Genomic DNA, 16,560 nt, shown 5'->3' with positions numbered 1-16,560 from the left:
ATAAAATATACATCATGTTGTTGGAGTAACTTTGTCAATTTGTTATGGCAGGGCTGTGGTGGGAAGTCGAATTGGTTTTAATTTACTTTCTGTGACAAATATGTAATTGAGCACTTATTATAAGCCAGGCAATGTTTTGGGCTATGGGATATAGCAAACAAACAAAGCAAACAAAATGTCTTGCCCTTATATTTTAACATATATCCCTACTCTGATCATCATTTGTTGATTCAAGAAATAAAAAATGTTCTTGTTTTGCTTGTTTCACTTGCCGAGTGTGTGTGCTGCTTAAAAAGGGGAAATTCTTCCTTTATTAAACCCCAAGATTTGAGCGAGTACTGATAAGTGAAATGAATATAAAGTCATGTCAGAAACTCTAATATCCAGAATTAACTTCTGTTTATTCTGTGTTTTGAGATGTCATCATAAATTTCGCGTTCCTCAGTCTTGTCTGACCTCCTCCCCTGTAGTCTATTTGGGGATGGGTGTGCTCTCTTATGGGCTGGAATACATTTCAGGGACCTCAATCTAGAGACTGATGTCAGATTAGGCACCAGAAAGGGCTATGAGTCTCTCAGGTGGGATTTAAGAGCTGGGGGTATGGGAACATGAGGCTCCAGGAGGCCTGGAGTGGGGACAGGGGGAATTTGTAGACAGGAGACACCAATCACTAGCTTGGCTATGCTTTACCACTGGCTGACTCAATATTATTAGGATGAAGGTTTGGGCTCTACAGATGATTAATAATTTCCACAAAGGTGATGAGAATTGGCATGTATGTGAATTTAAAAAAACCACAAATGTCCAATAGAAAAATCTGGGATTGAGTGTAATTCATATATTCGCTATTTGAATCACTTGAGCAGACTACTTAGAACACAGACTCTCAATATCCTGACCTTTACAAAGGGGTAGAAATCTCAAACTCATAAGATGGGTATTGCTACAGATAGAATGCTTTTGTCTCCCTCATCCACTGAAATCCAGTGTGATGATATCTGGGGGTGGGTTCTTTGGGAGGTGATCTAGCCATGAGGGTAGAGCCCTCATGAATGGGATTAGTGCCTTATAAAAGAGATCCCAGAGAGCTCCCTCTCCTCTTCTGCTATGTGAGGACCAGTCACTGAATCTTCTAGCATGTTGATTTTGGACATCCCAGTCTCCAGAATTGTGGGAAGTATATTTCTGTGGTTCATAAGCTACCTAGTCTGTAGTGTATTTATTATAGCAGCCTGAAAGGACAAAAACAAATGTAAAGAATAAATTATGCATGGGACCACTTTATAAACAATAAAGCAGTTATAAGTTACAGTTTATACATGGTGTCGCTAGCACATGTTTTGATAGCATTTGAGACATAACAGTTGAGACGGCAATCATTCATGACATGGGTCTGTACCAGCACTGCAGATATTTTGGGGAAAGGAAAAATCAAAATTTATGGGAGTGTTTCAACATGTTAGAGTACTCATTTTTTTTCCTATTAGTGAATAAGAATGTCTTTCCTTACCTCCCCAAGTATTGTTCCAAACGTTTACTCCTCTTAAATTGAGGATACATTTTCTAGAATAAACCCTTCTGCTGTTAAATCATCTCAATAAATTCCCTCATTCTTCTAAATGATGACAAGAGCATGAAAAATACACATTCAGGGCCGATGAATATTTGTAAGTGTTTGTTTCAAGTATGTATGGAGATGAGAACTGAAGATCTTAATAGCACAATTTGTATAAGGTAGAATGTGGACAGTAGAATGTCTCATGCAGCCACATTATAACCCCGTTCACAGTGGTCCTGCAGTCCTGGTTTTTAACACTGTTTTTTGTTTGTTTATTTGTTTGTTTGTTTCTTAAAGATTTTATGTACTTATTTGACAGAGAGAGAGACAGCAAGAGAGGTAACACAAGCAGGGTGGGTGGGAGAGGGAGAAGCAGACTTCCCACTGGGCAGGGAGCTCTGTGCAGGGCTCAATCCTAGGACCCTGGGGATCATGACCTGAGCCAAAGACAGCCAGCCGCTTAACTGACTGAGCCAACCAGGTGCCCTAATACTGTTTTTCTTTTTCCTGTTTTAATGATAAAGGAGACACTGTTGGAGGCAGTACAGTGACAAAATTGAACAAGACCTTCTCTTGCCCTGCAGGAGGTCACCAGACTGTAAGCTTCCCAAGGGCAGGAACCTTGACTTGTAATGTAGTTCCCTCCTCAGCCCCTGGCATAGGTCTGACCACGCATGGCACAATAGATTCTCAGCAGTCTCTGTTGAATGAATGAGTTGGGAAGATAGACATGTATCTTTAAAAAGTAATGGAAATTGATACAAATATTAAGTAGTTATATTGAACTTCAAATTACTCTAAAATTTACGTATATTATATGTATGTATCCAGATGGTATCTCTTATTTTAAGCGCAACATTCAAATTTGCAATCACACGGTGGTACTATGAGATATAAGAATAAGTATGAAGCTTTTTCTGGAAAGCAATTAATTATCATTACAATTTGATTATGGTTATAGAATCACTTCATTTTAAGTTGGCATTATAGTATAGGAACAAAATGTCATAGACTATCAGTTTCTATTATGCTTACAATCACTGTATTATAAATTAATTGAGTTTTGTTTTTTTTTTCTATCAGGGATAAGAAAAGAATGAGATATTTTGAGGGTGGCACATACCTCCCTAATGATTTAACTTTTTCCCCATATTGAACATATACTGTATACATTTTTATTGTATCCAGATTAAAGATGGTATCTCATGTATGTCATTATGCATGATTTTGAAGTGTTCCCTCTCTTAGCTTTCAAGTGACAAAATGGATATTCAATTTTTAAATCATTCACTAGTTGTAAAGAATCCCCACAAACTGGACTCATTGACCAATGGAATTAAATAATTAAAAAATAGAATTACAATCAATTCTTATAGTTCATGGTAGCTATGTGACCACTGAACCACTGCTTTTAAGCAAAATACAAGGTTAGGTTCCCATGAGCTTCTGGTCACAATATTTTCATCAACCAATTAATACATAACCTTGTTTCATGTGTGTTTCTGTTTAAAGATACCTTATTTAATATACCTTGTTGATTCACCAACATTGAACTTGCAACCACGAGCATTCCAGCTTATACCTGAGGGAAGCTCCTCTAACACACATACTTTTCCCATAAGGCTCATCCCAGTCTTCTAGTGTTCATGAACACTAGAAAGCATTTCAGCACTATATTAGGCACTATTTTCAAGAGTGAAATCATCAACAAAATTTTTTTTTTAATAGTACAAAAAAATGTGGCATTGACTATACTATGAAAAGAGCCTCGTTTGCTGCATGAGAGCTGAAATGAAAAAATGGGATGCCTCTCATTCAACCTCAGGTGGGAATGTATGCTCAGACTTTTTGCTGCTCTGGGCATGTTTGCCTGTGACTTTGAAAGTACAGCCTTCCAGTACTGATTTTGGAGTTACAAGTAGATTTTATCAAGTAGACAAATTTGGAAACACAAAATCCACAAGGAATAAAGATTATAGTTTTAAATAATATCTTACTTGATGTTATGACTATGTAGAGGAAAAAAAAAAAAAAACTCCTAGAAGGAAAGACATATGAAACAGGAATGTGATATTGCTTACACTTTTAATTAGAATGTGTTCCTCAAAAAATTTTTTTTTCATGTTATTCCTGAATTTAGCTACTTCATTTTCTTTTAGTTTTGACTGCCAATCTATTTCTCTATTTAGTTATATATTTGAGAGTTCCTAATAATATGTTCATGTATAAAATTAACAGTTAACCATTGTCATAAATTTAGTACAGGATTCTCTCTTGCAGTAATTACTCTACCTTTATACTTCAGCAGAATTTTATCACCTAAAGCACATACAGAAAATGTTCTATTTTTTTCTAATTTTCCAAGAGAAAGGTGTAATAAATCTGAATGACATGCCTTGTTCATATTTCAGACATTATACTAAGTAGACATGATCAACTATGTTAAATACATGACCACAAGATCATTGACAGTGTAAAATTCAGGGGAGCCTAAAATGATGTCAAGGTGAAGTCCAAAGCCAAATTAGTAGGGTTAACCCAGTACCAAAAAATAAATAAATAAAATAAAATAAAAATACCAAACATCAGTACATCCCTTTCAAAACTCTGAAACTCTTGGTTCAGATACACTGTTTTTCCCTTGATATCCCCCACCCAGCCCAGCCCTAACTTTCTGTGCAAGGAGATCCACGATTGCATTCTATTACTAGTCAAGAACCTACAATTTAAAATCTATTCTTGCATGATCTTTAAATTAAACTGTTCCTAATCAACAAGGAATTATTTAGATATTTCCTTGCCTTGGGCTGGAGACAAGGCAAAATTTTGAATGCATACCGGGGGAGTGTGTGGGATTTGTTTCACTTTTTTATTCTGAAAGACAGTAAAACGTGGAGGTTAGGAGCACAAACCCTGGAGTCAGACTGCCTTCAGTTGTATCCTGGTGCTTCTGCTCACTAGCTATGCAGTCCTGGGACGTTACTTCCTCTCTTTGTGCCCCATTGCCTTAGCCGTCAAATAAGGACATCACCAGAGGTAGATGTCCTTGAATTGTGGTGAGGGATATATGGGTCAATATAGGGGAAGAATGTCTGGCATGTACTAAGCATTCAGTAAGCCTCAGCCATTATTTTATCTTATTTCCAGTGGCTTCTTCTGTAACCTCCATAATTGGCAGCATTGTTCCTCTAACTCAATACTGGACTCACTTTGAGACTAGCGTTACAATTCATTTTGGACCCACCACCCCCAATTCTGGCTGAATGTTTTAGTTTTGATTGGGTTCTGTCATGTGACAAAGGTTATGGGATAGTCACTCCTGTGACTGAGTTACATTATACGACTCCATCTTGGCTGATCCAAGAAAGAAGATGCTGTGTTCTAAGAGGACCACATGTCTGTGACATAAAGCCAGCTGCTAGTATCTGAGAAAGTTCCCCAGGTGATAGACAACAGGAAAACAGGAAACCTCAGTCATCCAAATGCAAAGGACTGAATTCTTGGAATAACCTGAATGGACGGAAAATGAAAGACCTTAAAGGCAGTTCTGCAGATATCTGGATGTCAGACTTGCATGACCCTGAGCAGAGAACCCAGCTGAGCTGTGTTCTACAGAACTGTAAAATAATAATAGGTGCTGCTTTAAGCTATTAAGTTTGCAGTAATTTATTGCAGAGCATAGGAAAATAATACAATGGCCTGAGAAATGGGAGGGGTTTAGGAATGGCAACACTGGTGTCACTTTTAAAAAACTCCCCCCTCAGAGATAGCCAACATGCATGTAGTTCAGATTCTCAGGGAATGGTCCCGGCTAGGGGCAATACATGTCCTTTTTCTTATGTGGACATCTAAACTTTGGGTCCAGTGGCCTACTCCTTGGTGTCAAAGACCACATCACTGTTTCTTTTGAGAGAAAGGAAATATATATATTTGTCTTTATGTCCATTCCACCTTGCTGGACTAGGTGTTACCCCTGGACAAGAGCTATAGATATTTTGGGGGTATCTTGAGCCATAGAGGAGAATTTAACATAATGGCTGAATAATCACCATCATGAAACCCATCATATACCCAGTATATACACCACTGGTTTCAAAGAGAATTAATGTCCTGTTGGGAAGACAAATGTTCATGCAGATAAATTACAATCTTTCTCTCTTCCTTTTGCCTTCAACCAAAGAAGGAGAAAGGCAAGGCCCTTTATTGTCTGTAAATGCTCTCTGCACTTGCTTGTCAAAATAGTCTGCTACAATTTAAATAAGGGACAGTTTTGAAATGCTTCCCAACTTCACATTTTCAAGGGTAATATTTTCTTTTGAGTTGACAGACAAAGCCTTCATCTGACAAATGAATGTACTCAGGAGATTATATCAATGGCTAATCCAATTAAAAATCTTTGATATGTTCGGTTATCTCTGCTGTGAATTTGATGAGCTGTAGATTGTAGAGAACTGGAAGTTATATTTACTTTTCACTTAAATCTTTATTAATCATTTTTGTATTTAACTTTAGGGAAATTATAACTTCTAATTATTTTTTCTTATCTTTAGAACAAAAGAAGCTAATAATAGAAGAATAATCCTACCCCAAATCTGTGGGTTGTTTTTTTTTTTTTTAGATTAGCTTTTCTCTTCTTTATCATTTGAAGCTTAAGCAAACCTATTTTATTAAATCAGTGTACAGAAACAAAAAAGAAGCACACAAGTGGGGCAAAATAATTGTTCTGTTCTTGTGTGTATGTGTGAGTGTGTATGTGTGTATGAGTGTGGGGGGTGTGTGTGTGTCTGTGTGTGTGTGTGTGTTTGGTTCGATTAGAGTTACTCCTCACAATAAAGCATCAGTTTATTCTACTGATACAATTCCCAATTAGTTATTCTCACATAGTCCAGACAGAGCTACCAGGTATGTAGCCTTTATGATACAATTTTAGGCTTTCAGAAACATTGCAAGAAAAATATTATTTTTCTTTGGAAAATATTCCAAAAATATTCCAAATATTGGAATATTCCAAATATTCCAAAAAATGATTATTTTGGAATAAAAGCATGATTTGAAAACCTTTTTTGAGATGAAGCCATTGACAGAGCACAGGAGCATCATGAAGGCAAGGACCCTTTCCACTTCTTCCTTTGGACTATGGATTTTTGCTTCTTTGTTGCTGTGTGCTTGTATTTGCATGAAAAAAAAGGAAGGGACAAGGCAGTACTTTATTTTATTTTATTTTATTTATCCTCTTATATTTTATTTTGTATTTGATGTGGGAAATGCTGATTCTTAAATTTGTAACCTCACTTCCTTTCCTAAGGGAGTTATATTTCTGACTTACAAAATCTTTCAAACTGTCTCCCAAATCTTTCCAGTAAATACCAGTGTGAGAGCAGCAGTGCATCAGGAGAATGGTGGAAACCTTAGGAATATCTAGTTATCTCCTAATGGCATCTAGGATAGCACTGCATCTTAGCTGAGAATTTCCAAACTAGATGATCATATCCAGTTCTCTTGCAAAATTTTTAGTCAAAATTTTTAGAAAGGTGTTCCTCTATATTTTTTCTAAAACTTCTATCTCAAACCCTGCTTTCTTGTTTTTAATTCTACTTTATAAGATGTTAAACCCAGAAAACTCACATTCTAGTGAAAACATTTCCCTTCATAAAGTGCTTCCCCCATGAAGAGAGAGCATGGCTGTGATGAGAATTCTTTACTCCCTGTCATTTGGCGATCACAAACTCGGCCCTCCTCTATTTTACATCCCTAAAGCTTTGCATGTGTGATTATCAGAACTCCCTTTTCTGTGGGATTATATGTAATTAAGTTTTCAATCAATTTGACTAATTAAATGGAAGCACTGTCTGTGGGTTAGGTTGGGGAACTAGAAATGGGTTTCTGAGTATTACCAGTAACTCACTAGATGAATATGGGGAGTTATTTAATGACTCATTCTCCTATGAAGGGAGTAGAGGGGAAGTATCTTAGGTCAGGTCTACAGGGTCCTGATTTTTCTAAGAACCCTTAATTCCTATTTCTGTCTTCTGTGCTCTTGAACCTCAGACTCAAATTCCCAACTGTCTCTTCTTGCAGGTGAGTTTGGAGCCTCACCAAGTCTGTCTGAAAAGTCAGCCACAAAGGGTTACATAACCCTGTTGGGTTATTGCATGAGCCTGGAGAAGGGATCTGAATACTATCACTGATCTGGGCTTTACAGGCCTCACTGATCAGATGGTGGTATTTATAGGGATAAGCCTATCTTAAATTCATTGGTAAAGGCTTTGATTTTCTTTTATTTCTTCATTAAGCATGAATTAAGCATTAGAGAACATATTTTTTACCATGTCAATGTTTCTAGCTTTTGACAAATATAAACTAATAGGACGTAATTTCTAGAGGGTGTCTTAGACATATTCTAGCCCAACCTCCTCACTTTCTAAAGAAACTGAAGCCCGTGAACAAACAGGATGTGCTATTTCAGGAGGACATTGAGTTCTGTGCTTCCTTCCCAGAGCTCTCACAACTGTGTATGCTACCACACATTAGGTGCAACCAGCATTGACATTCATGACTACTTATGCTCCTAAGCCTGAGGCCTCTTTGCCAAGATGAAGAACTACTTAGAGCAAACACAACTCAGCTCAATGACAGGATAGGTGGCCACCATCTAGCATCCCTTAGGTATCCAGAGAATTGGAAATCTTGAGGTCCGAGTGCACCACGGGTGCCATGTGACCCTTATGTCTCTCATTTTCTAGCAGGCACATCCTTTCATCACCTCGTGGAGTAAATGAAAGCTGCAGGAAGAATCCTTATGGAAAACATGATTCCCAGAAAGACAAGCAACAATCTGAGTGAGAGAGAAGCATATAAATACCTTCATGGGATCTGAGGTCATAGAGCCTCCAGAATGGAAAGAAGAAAGCTCACCTTTCATTCTGGCTTCTTCCCTCCATTGGGCCCGTCCTCAAGAACCCCATCAGCCTCAAAACAGGAATCAAACCCTTCACTTCACTTAACCCTTCCTAAATGTGTATTTCCTTTAACAAGTGCATTTGTGCTGACCTATGCTTCTTTCCTCGGCTAACCAGAGCACAAGGCAAAGTTTCCCTTACTTTAAATTCTTCAGTATTTATTTAAATAGTCTGCTCTGGACTATCATGCATTATTAATATGCTGTCTTGGATATATGTTCTTCCCTTATTTCCTGTGTGTTTTTCACATCACCCTGCAACATTACAAGTTCCTTGAGGGGAGAGGCCGTGACTTCTTTGGCATCTCTAACAAAACTTACTACTTAATAAGCATGCATTGAGTTTACATAAATCTCCATGGAGACTCGAGAAAAGGGTGAGTTTTGTTTGTTTGTTTATTTTTCAGCCACTCTTTCAATGTTCTTGTCATGGTTAAACAAGAAAATAAAGGACCTGGACCTCTGGTAAGTTGAAACTAGCTCAGTATCCAAGCACCCATTCATTAAAAGCATTGATAGTTTCAAAAGGCAAAGCCATTTTTTTAATGTTTAACTCTTTTTAAATTGTAGATTATATATCTATATTTTCAAATTGGAACATATATTTATTTAAACGTTAATACAGATAGGTCAATAACTAATACAATTTCTGAAGATTGGTCTATAGTGACCCCAGAATCAATTGTTGAGATCTAGAAATATGATATATCTCTACACCAGAAATGAAACCATTTTGCTTTTCCCAGCTAAACTAATTCTTATTCTGTCATGCTTACTGCTCACAAATGTTTCAGGGGATAATATGTACTAGAGCTATCAGGGACAGGTCTGCAATGTTAAATAGTAGCAAGTCAAAGATGACAAGTCTTGTCGTTTAATGAGTCAAAGATCAGATACTAATATTGTATTAAAACTAAGTGATGTGCACTCATAGTCTGCTACTCTCTTCGCTTGCAAAATGTCAGCAAAGAAGCAACAGGAAATAGAATGTGGGAGACAAAAGTTGCCCATACTTGAAGGATGGCAATGAAACAAAATGATGTTTGTTTAATTGAAATAATGAATTGTTTAATTAAAAGAAATTCATATCTCCCATTCATTAAGATATGCATCATCAAGATTCCTTTTAGAATAAAAACCTAATATCTGCTTTGGAACTTCACTGTTATTTTCACATACTTTTATATTCCAGAATAATACTGCCTGGTGGAGGAAGAAAGAAAATATGCATCTATGTTTCTCGGTGTTCTGTGCATATACCACTGTCTCAAATAAAATTAACAGCTTCAAAAGAAATGCTTCAGAAATTATGATTAATCTAGAGATATAAATTGGAGGTGAGAAGGAGTATGACTCCGAGCACTCTTGAAAGCTTTAAGATTTAAGTCTCTTAAAATTTACATTCATATCCACTGAATGATGACAGATCAAGGCATCTCTAAGAAACTCTGAAGGCAGCTGGCACCTTGCATGCTGCTTTTTCATGGGAACACATAGATGAGTAGAATAAAAATTCTCTATGAAAAATAAAATTGATCATTGGAGGAAAGAAACTGATTTCAGAATATAAAGTACACACAACCACATTTTTTTTTCCAATTCTATATTAGTTGAAAAGATCATACTTCTTGGTTCCTGGTAGAGAAATGAAATATCAAATTATGTCGAGTGACATCTGTCTTCATTAAATAGAGTAATTTCCCAGAGAGGAGCAAGACTTTCAATGCAACAATAGGAGACTTGCCAGTTGACAGGAAGGAATGTTCCCTGACCTGACCACTGTTGATGCGACTCTGATGTGTTCTCCCAGGAGTGGATGGTCTAAAGCATTGATTCATTAGTCTGTTTAATCTTCAGGCTTGCTAAGGAAGAGATCCTCCTTGACTTAAAGGCTGTCAGACTGTCATCTCAAGAGGTTCATCCCTTGTCATTCCCTCCATCCACAATCAAAGAAAATGAATCTTAGCCCTGTTACAAAGAATTAACATAAAGAAGAAAGAAATCTAGAAATAGAACCTGAAATTTTCAACTAGGGACATCTGCATTTCTATCTCTATCTACTTCTACTCCCAATGTGCTTTTCAATCACTCAGGTAGATATTTTCTATTCTTACTATAATATTAGCAGTTTTTTTTTAAATCTCTGTTGAAAAAAAATATGGTTTGTGTTGAGTTGACAATTGTAGCCTTAAGATAAAAGTTACTTTTGTAATCACAATGTTAATATTTAGAATTAAAATTCTGATACAGGAACCCAAACACATTGCAAGGAAAGTTGAGAAGAATAGATCTTATTTGTGGGAGGAACAGAAAAGCAGTAAAGTCCAATAGGGCTAACTGTTGGAGTGCCTATATTGCCGCATTTGTGATACATAATGTTATATTGGATGGAATTAACAGTGGTCTGAGTTCTGCTATAAAAGTTTCAGATATTTTTACCAGCCCTTAACATATAATTTATTAGGAGCCCAGGTTAATATCTACATGTCTAGTAGCTGAATTAATGTTATAGAAATACTTAACATTGTTAACACTAGGTGACAATGTTGACCTGCCATTGTTAAATGCCAGATATCATGTTTACAGACAAACCCATTTAAATTTTTCATGATTATATTTAGCTATCACCCAGATCATACTGGTTGATTCTGGTTAATATTTGTTTTATTAAAAAAAAAAAGATTTGTTTCATTTCTCAGTTTCCATATCCCATTAAGTAAATCTGCTAATGTAATTACTACTCTGATTATTGGCATTGTACCGAGCAGGAGTACTGAAACACTGCAGTGATGTTTTTGCAGGTATGACTGGAGTAAACACACTACATACTAAGAGTTCATACACTCCTGTGATAGGTGAATAGTTTTACACTGTGTGATCTGGAAGAACATCACTTTGATTCTCTCCACTGCCTCTCAATACAGTATTCACCAAGATCTATCTTCGGTAGTATGCACTCCATTTACCCCTTTGTCAGCCTCAGGCTTATCTGTGACTCCATTTCCAACCTGCTTCCACCACTATCATTTCTGCTTACCCTCCATACTATCTTGGAAATAGTCTTGTATTAGCATTCAACAGTCTGTATGCTCACTATTCTTATCTAGGCTGTTAAAATGGCCTCCTAACTAATGGCCCACCTTCTAGTCGGCGCCCTTTCTAATTCTTTGTCAGAGTTTTGTCAAATTAAATGTCCTAACACACAATTCTTACCATTGTTCTCTCTGCTTAATATATTCTGCCTTCCCCTATTGTCTATGTATCAGATACACTCTTTGGTTGGATTATTATCACTGCAGCCCTAAATCTTGGTTAAATAAGTCTTCATAATTGGATCTCTCTTCATACTTACATCAGAGTGGACAATGTCCCATGGATCCCCTCCCTCCCTTTGCTGTCTTTCACACTTAACCTCCACCTGGTAGGGCTCTTCATCTGTAGGTCCACATTGTGTACACGTCAAAGCCCAACAAAAATTCTTCTCCCCACTATTTATATAAATTTCTTAGCTATAAAAAAAGTTTTACTTTTCTTTTTTAAAATTGCCATGTCACTATTCACACAACCTTACTTATGAAATATTATTTACATCACCTACTTTGGTTGTTTATACATTAACTATAAGTTTCTTCTAATTGAAGTACATGTCTTGTGGGTTCCCTGACTCTCAAAAAAAAAAAACCACAAAAAACAATATATTTTGGGATATATATCATAGTCTAACACATTGTTAATTACAAATATTTTCCAGAATCTTTATTGTTATTATTCTTGAAGCAGTCTAAATCTACCCAGACCAACAGTTTTCAATTATCACACACTTACTTCTGATCTTTGATTCAACTTTGAAGACATGGAAGAATATTGCTTTTTTCTAAAAAGTCATGGATGCATCTATTAAAGGTTGGCAAATACATGGAAGATGAGTTTCTCCAATGGGAAGTGGGGTGGGGTGGGGGATGGGTTTGGGGCACTGGGGATACATGCTTGAAAGAAAAGCTTGTGGCCTAAAGAAGAGAGCGTGCCTTTACCAAGATGAAAATCAGCACATTAAAGAACACTCCTGAATGGAAAGTATGATCACTCAGTGACTGACCACTACACAATATAAGATGTCATTGTCTTAGGGTTTTATTGAAGAAGAGGTATCGATTAATGCCAGTGCAAACTCTAGTATTAGATGTGGGAACACGCACTTCCCCTACAACATTGTGTTTGAGGAACTCGAAATGGAAACCCTTGGGTTGAGAGTCTAAGAAGACATAGGTGGTTTGGTATTGGTGGCTGATACTTGAAAGTTATCCCTGGGCAAGTTGAAGAAAGATGAGTTGACACATATTCCCTCAGACTACCCCTTAACCTGTTCTTTGTTGACTCTGGGGACTAATGATGTTAGATCAGTGGTGAAGCAGGGGGGTGAAGTACATTCTGGAATGACATCCTTCAGGGCTAGGTTATCTGAAGAGTGGTGAAGATGGAGAGAGTGGAAGAGAGGGAGAGTGAGGGAGAAGCTCGAGGGGCTTTTAAATAGTCACCTAGTGTGTAGAGATGAAGCTTACAAGTATGTTACCTCTTCCCTAACATTTGCTTTCCAAGCAATATCATTTTAAGATAAGGATAAAAAGAACTAAGCAAGGAATTTCAATCCTACCTAATCAGGTAGCTATGATAGGAGATGAGAAAAAAGAAAGGTAGACTGTCCAGCTTCAGACAGAGCTGATGCTAACTCCACCACAGGATCGCCACGAAAACTGGGTCCTCAGAGTCATGTCACTTTTCTCCCCGGGGCAACTAAGGATGTTGTGGTCTCTGCTTTCATCCCTTCTTTTAGAAACTGATTTTAGCAATTTCCTTCAATCAAGTGAAAATGACAGGTAACAGCAGAAAATGTCATCCTTCCAATAGATATCTGTATTTCAAAGAAGGATTAGTCTTTAAGCTTATGGGTCTTTGGTGATGTTTCAGGCACTCTCTTAAAAATGGGGTAACATGTTAAAGACATCTGAGCTTTCATGAGATCTCCAATGTCCCTCCTAAGTGGCCACAGGGAAAAATAAGAGGGTCTTGTTAAGTAGAATACCCTACCCTTGCTACACCTATTTGAAGGAGGTACTATCTTTTAGGAACCAAATAGCAGCTCCTTTGCTGAGGATGATTAGCTTAAGAGCTCTTTGCAATAACTTGGTTTCCTTAAATGTCCTGTTGCCTTTGTTTCCCATGACTTACAATTCTCTTCCTTTGGGATACACAATATTTATATCCACCCAAAACAATACTAAAGGTCCACTTTGTCCTTTTGTCCCTCATAGACTGTTGAGTTCCAAATAATTCATTTCCAAATAAGAATATATGAAATATCTTTAATTGACCCTTGTAAGAATGGCAGGGGTTAGTGTTTTTTAAAAGGGGGGTGGCTAGGAGGAAATGCCCTTTCTTACTCCTCCCATATGCTGTCACTGAAGGGGGCTGCTTTGCTAATTATTCTCAGAATAGTAGGTTGCTTGTGGGATTCATACTACTGGCACACTAAGAGACTGAAGTCCGTATTACCTAGAAAAAGATCTGATTGATGACCTCCTACATAACAGGCACAAATCCAGGTATGTGCAGAGATGCAACAGGACACAACACTGAGAAATATCGCTGCCCTCGTGAAGCTGACATTCCATGGGGATATGAGGCTGATTTAATTCTAGGTGCCTGGGCAAGTAGAATGGTCACCTGATTTAGATGGATCTGAAACATCTTGCTTAATACATCACATTTTGGAAAAAATGCAGGAAAAAATTTTCCAAGTGAAAAAGTATAACAAAAACTTGAATAAGTATCCACTGTTCTTACTGAATGAATAGAATTTGAATTTTCACCTATATTACTTATAATAAAGGAACAGAATAAAAGTTGTAGTATCTCTATATATAAAGGGTTACAACGTAATTGGGACTAATATACCTCACCCCATTCTAGTACATTCACTCTTAGAATCCAAAATCAAGAACTTCCCCAATAGTGAATTTTTTTTTCTCTGTGATAACTGGACAGGAAATTTAAATAAATCATGTCCCAAGCTCATCCTCTTATGCTTCCAGTAGTTTTACTAAGGAAATGACCATGACCAAGGACCATATTAGAACTATATTAGGACATTTTTTTTCTTTTTCTGAATGTGCCGTAATTGATCTAGGTTTGATTGAAAGAAAACTGATGTAAAAGTGTTATATGTTAACATTAAATTATTGTGCTGTTACTTGGAAAATACATCCTGAGAAGCAATAAAATAAAGGAATATAATATATTATTGCTGAAGATGAGAGCAAACAAGACTTATGTAGGCATTGATAATAAATTAACACTCAGATTGTTTTATAAGGTCTTGCTGCTGTTATACCTGTCTACCCTCTATCACTGGACTCCCAGCTGCAAGGGACTTGATATTAACAGTCACTCTGGGTTCAACATCATTCATGTTCACTGTCAAGTCATCACAAATCCCACATTCCCCTCATCTCTCAGGCTTAAAAAATTCATTTAACACCAAGGGCTAATTAATTAGCTGGATTTTCTTATATTTAATGGAGAGCATTCTAAACCATTAGAATCCAGCCTTCTTCAAATTTAGGTCACTGAAATGTTATAAGAATGCCTGTCAACAGAAAACCTAACTCTTTCCCCCCTCCCTGGATTTTATCTTATTAGTAATCAGGTGTTTAAAAACATGTGTTAAGGCAGAGCAAGGAAGGGTATCTTCATAATTCTTAACAGTACGCAAGTCCTTATTTCTAAGATTCCTTTTTCATTTTACACACAAAATGAACTTCACCTTTAAAATATGTGGTATCATTAATTCTAGAAATGGTGTGAAGACCTGATGCTATATGTTTGTATATTTTCGATTACAAAAGGGTTCCCTTCTCTCTATGACTAAAGGCAGAAAATGAACTTCCTAAAACTATGGCTGTCACTTTTCCCATGTTGGGGCTATCTGATCTAAGACTGGTGAGTCTTTTATTTGACCTTGGCAAGCTCCCAATACCAAACAAAATCATGAAGAAAAATAAGGATTTATACCCATGTATACAAATAAAAGTGACCTTATTCTACAAAGCTTCAAATTGGCAAATTGTCATGTATCAATTTCCATAAACACCTTACCTCTGAAACTAGATCATTTCTCCAGTGCAAATCTAAGACCTCTATTTCTTGAGGATGAGAAACCCCAAGTTCGTATTGCCACCAGAGATGTAGTTTCCATCATTTTGTATTACCTGCTCAGTTTTATTTAAAGATTATTTTCCAAAATAAAACCCAAATGGATCCTAAGATAAGTTCACAGTAGAAAGATTCAATCAAGAGCGAAATCATCTTTAGAGATTTATCCTCATGAATATGAATGAATTATTCTAGCCAACAGTTCTCTGCAATCCTTTGGGTTAACATTTGATGACAGTGTTCAAGGCCAGATTTCCCAAAATGCTATTTCCCAATGCAATTGCATTTAAAAATGTTTAAAATAATGTGAGGTGGTTTGCAATTTATTTTCGTATTCTCTCCCTAGAAATACAGTTGAGAATTTTTGCTGAGGTAAGAACTCTCTCAGATTTTAGCTCCCATTCTAAAGATTCATTTCTAGAGTGAAGAGAAGTGGAACCTAAACCCCATAGAAATAAGATTTCCACAAAATTTCTATCAGATTCTGCAGTGAATACACAGACTGCCTATGACTATATTAAGTCAAATTACTCTCCTGTGAGTGGCTGTTCATTCCAGAAAATACAGACCTAAATGCTTGAGCATAGATGCCCTCAGGTAGCAACTCAAGAAGCATAAACATGCCTAAAATAATTTGAGGGTGATGGGGTAGGGCGGTTAGGTTCATTATCAGGTGGCTGTAGGCTTGAAGAACTCCATAGTTTTCAGTGTAGACCTTGGACCCTAAAAGTCTCTTCAGAAGAACCACAAGACTCATCAAAAGTTCAGAAGATTCACCAGAAGGGTAATGACCCAAAGAGCACAACACAGCTTTTGAGACTGTAGATAGTTTGTG

The sequence above is a fragment of the Lontra canadensis genome, unplaced genomic scaffold, assembly GCF_010015895.1.
Source record: "Lontra canadensis isolate GAN:19392208 unplaced genomic scaffold, GSC_riverotter_1.0 scaffold112, whole genome shotgun sequence".
NCBI lineage: Eukaryota > Metazoa > Chordata > Mammalia > Carnivora > Mustelidae > Lontra > Lontra canadensis.
Note: the sequence above shows the minus strand (reverse complement) of the source record.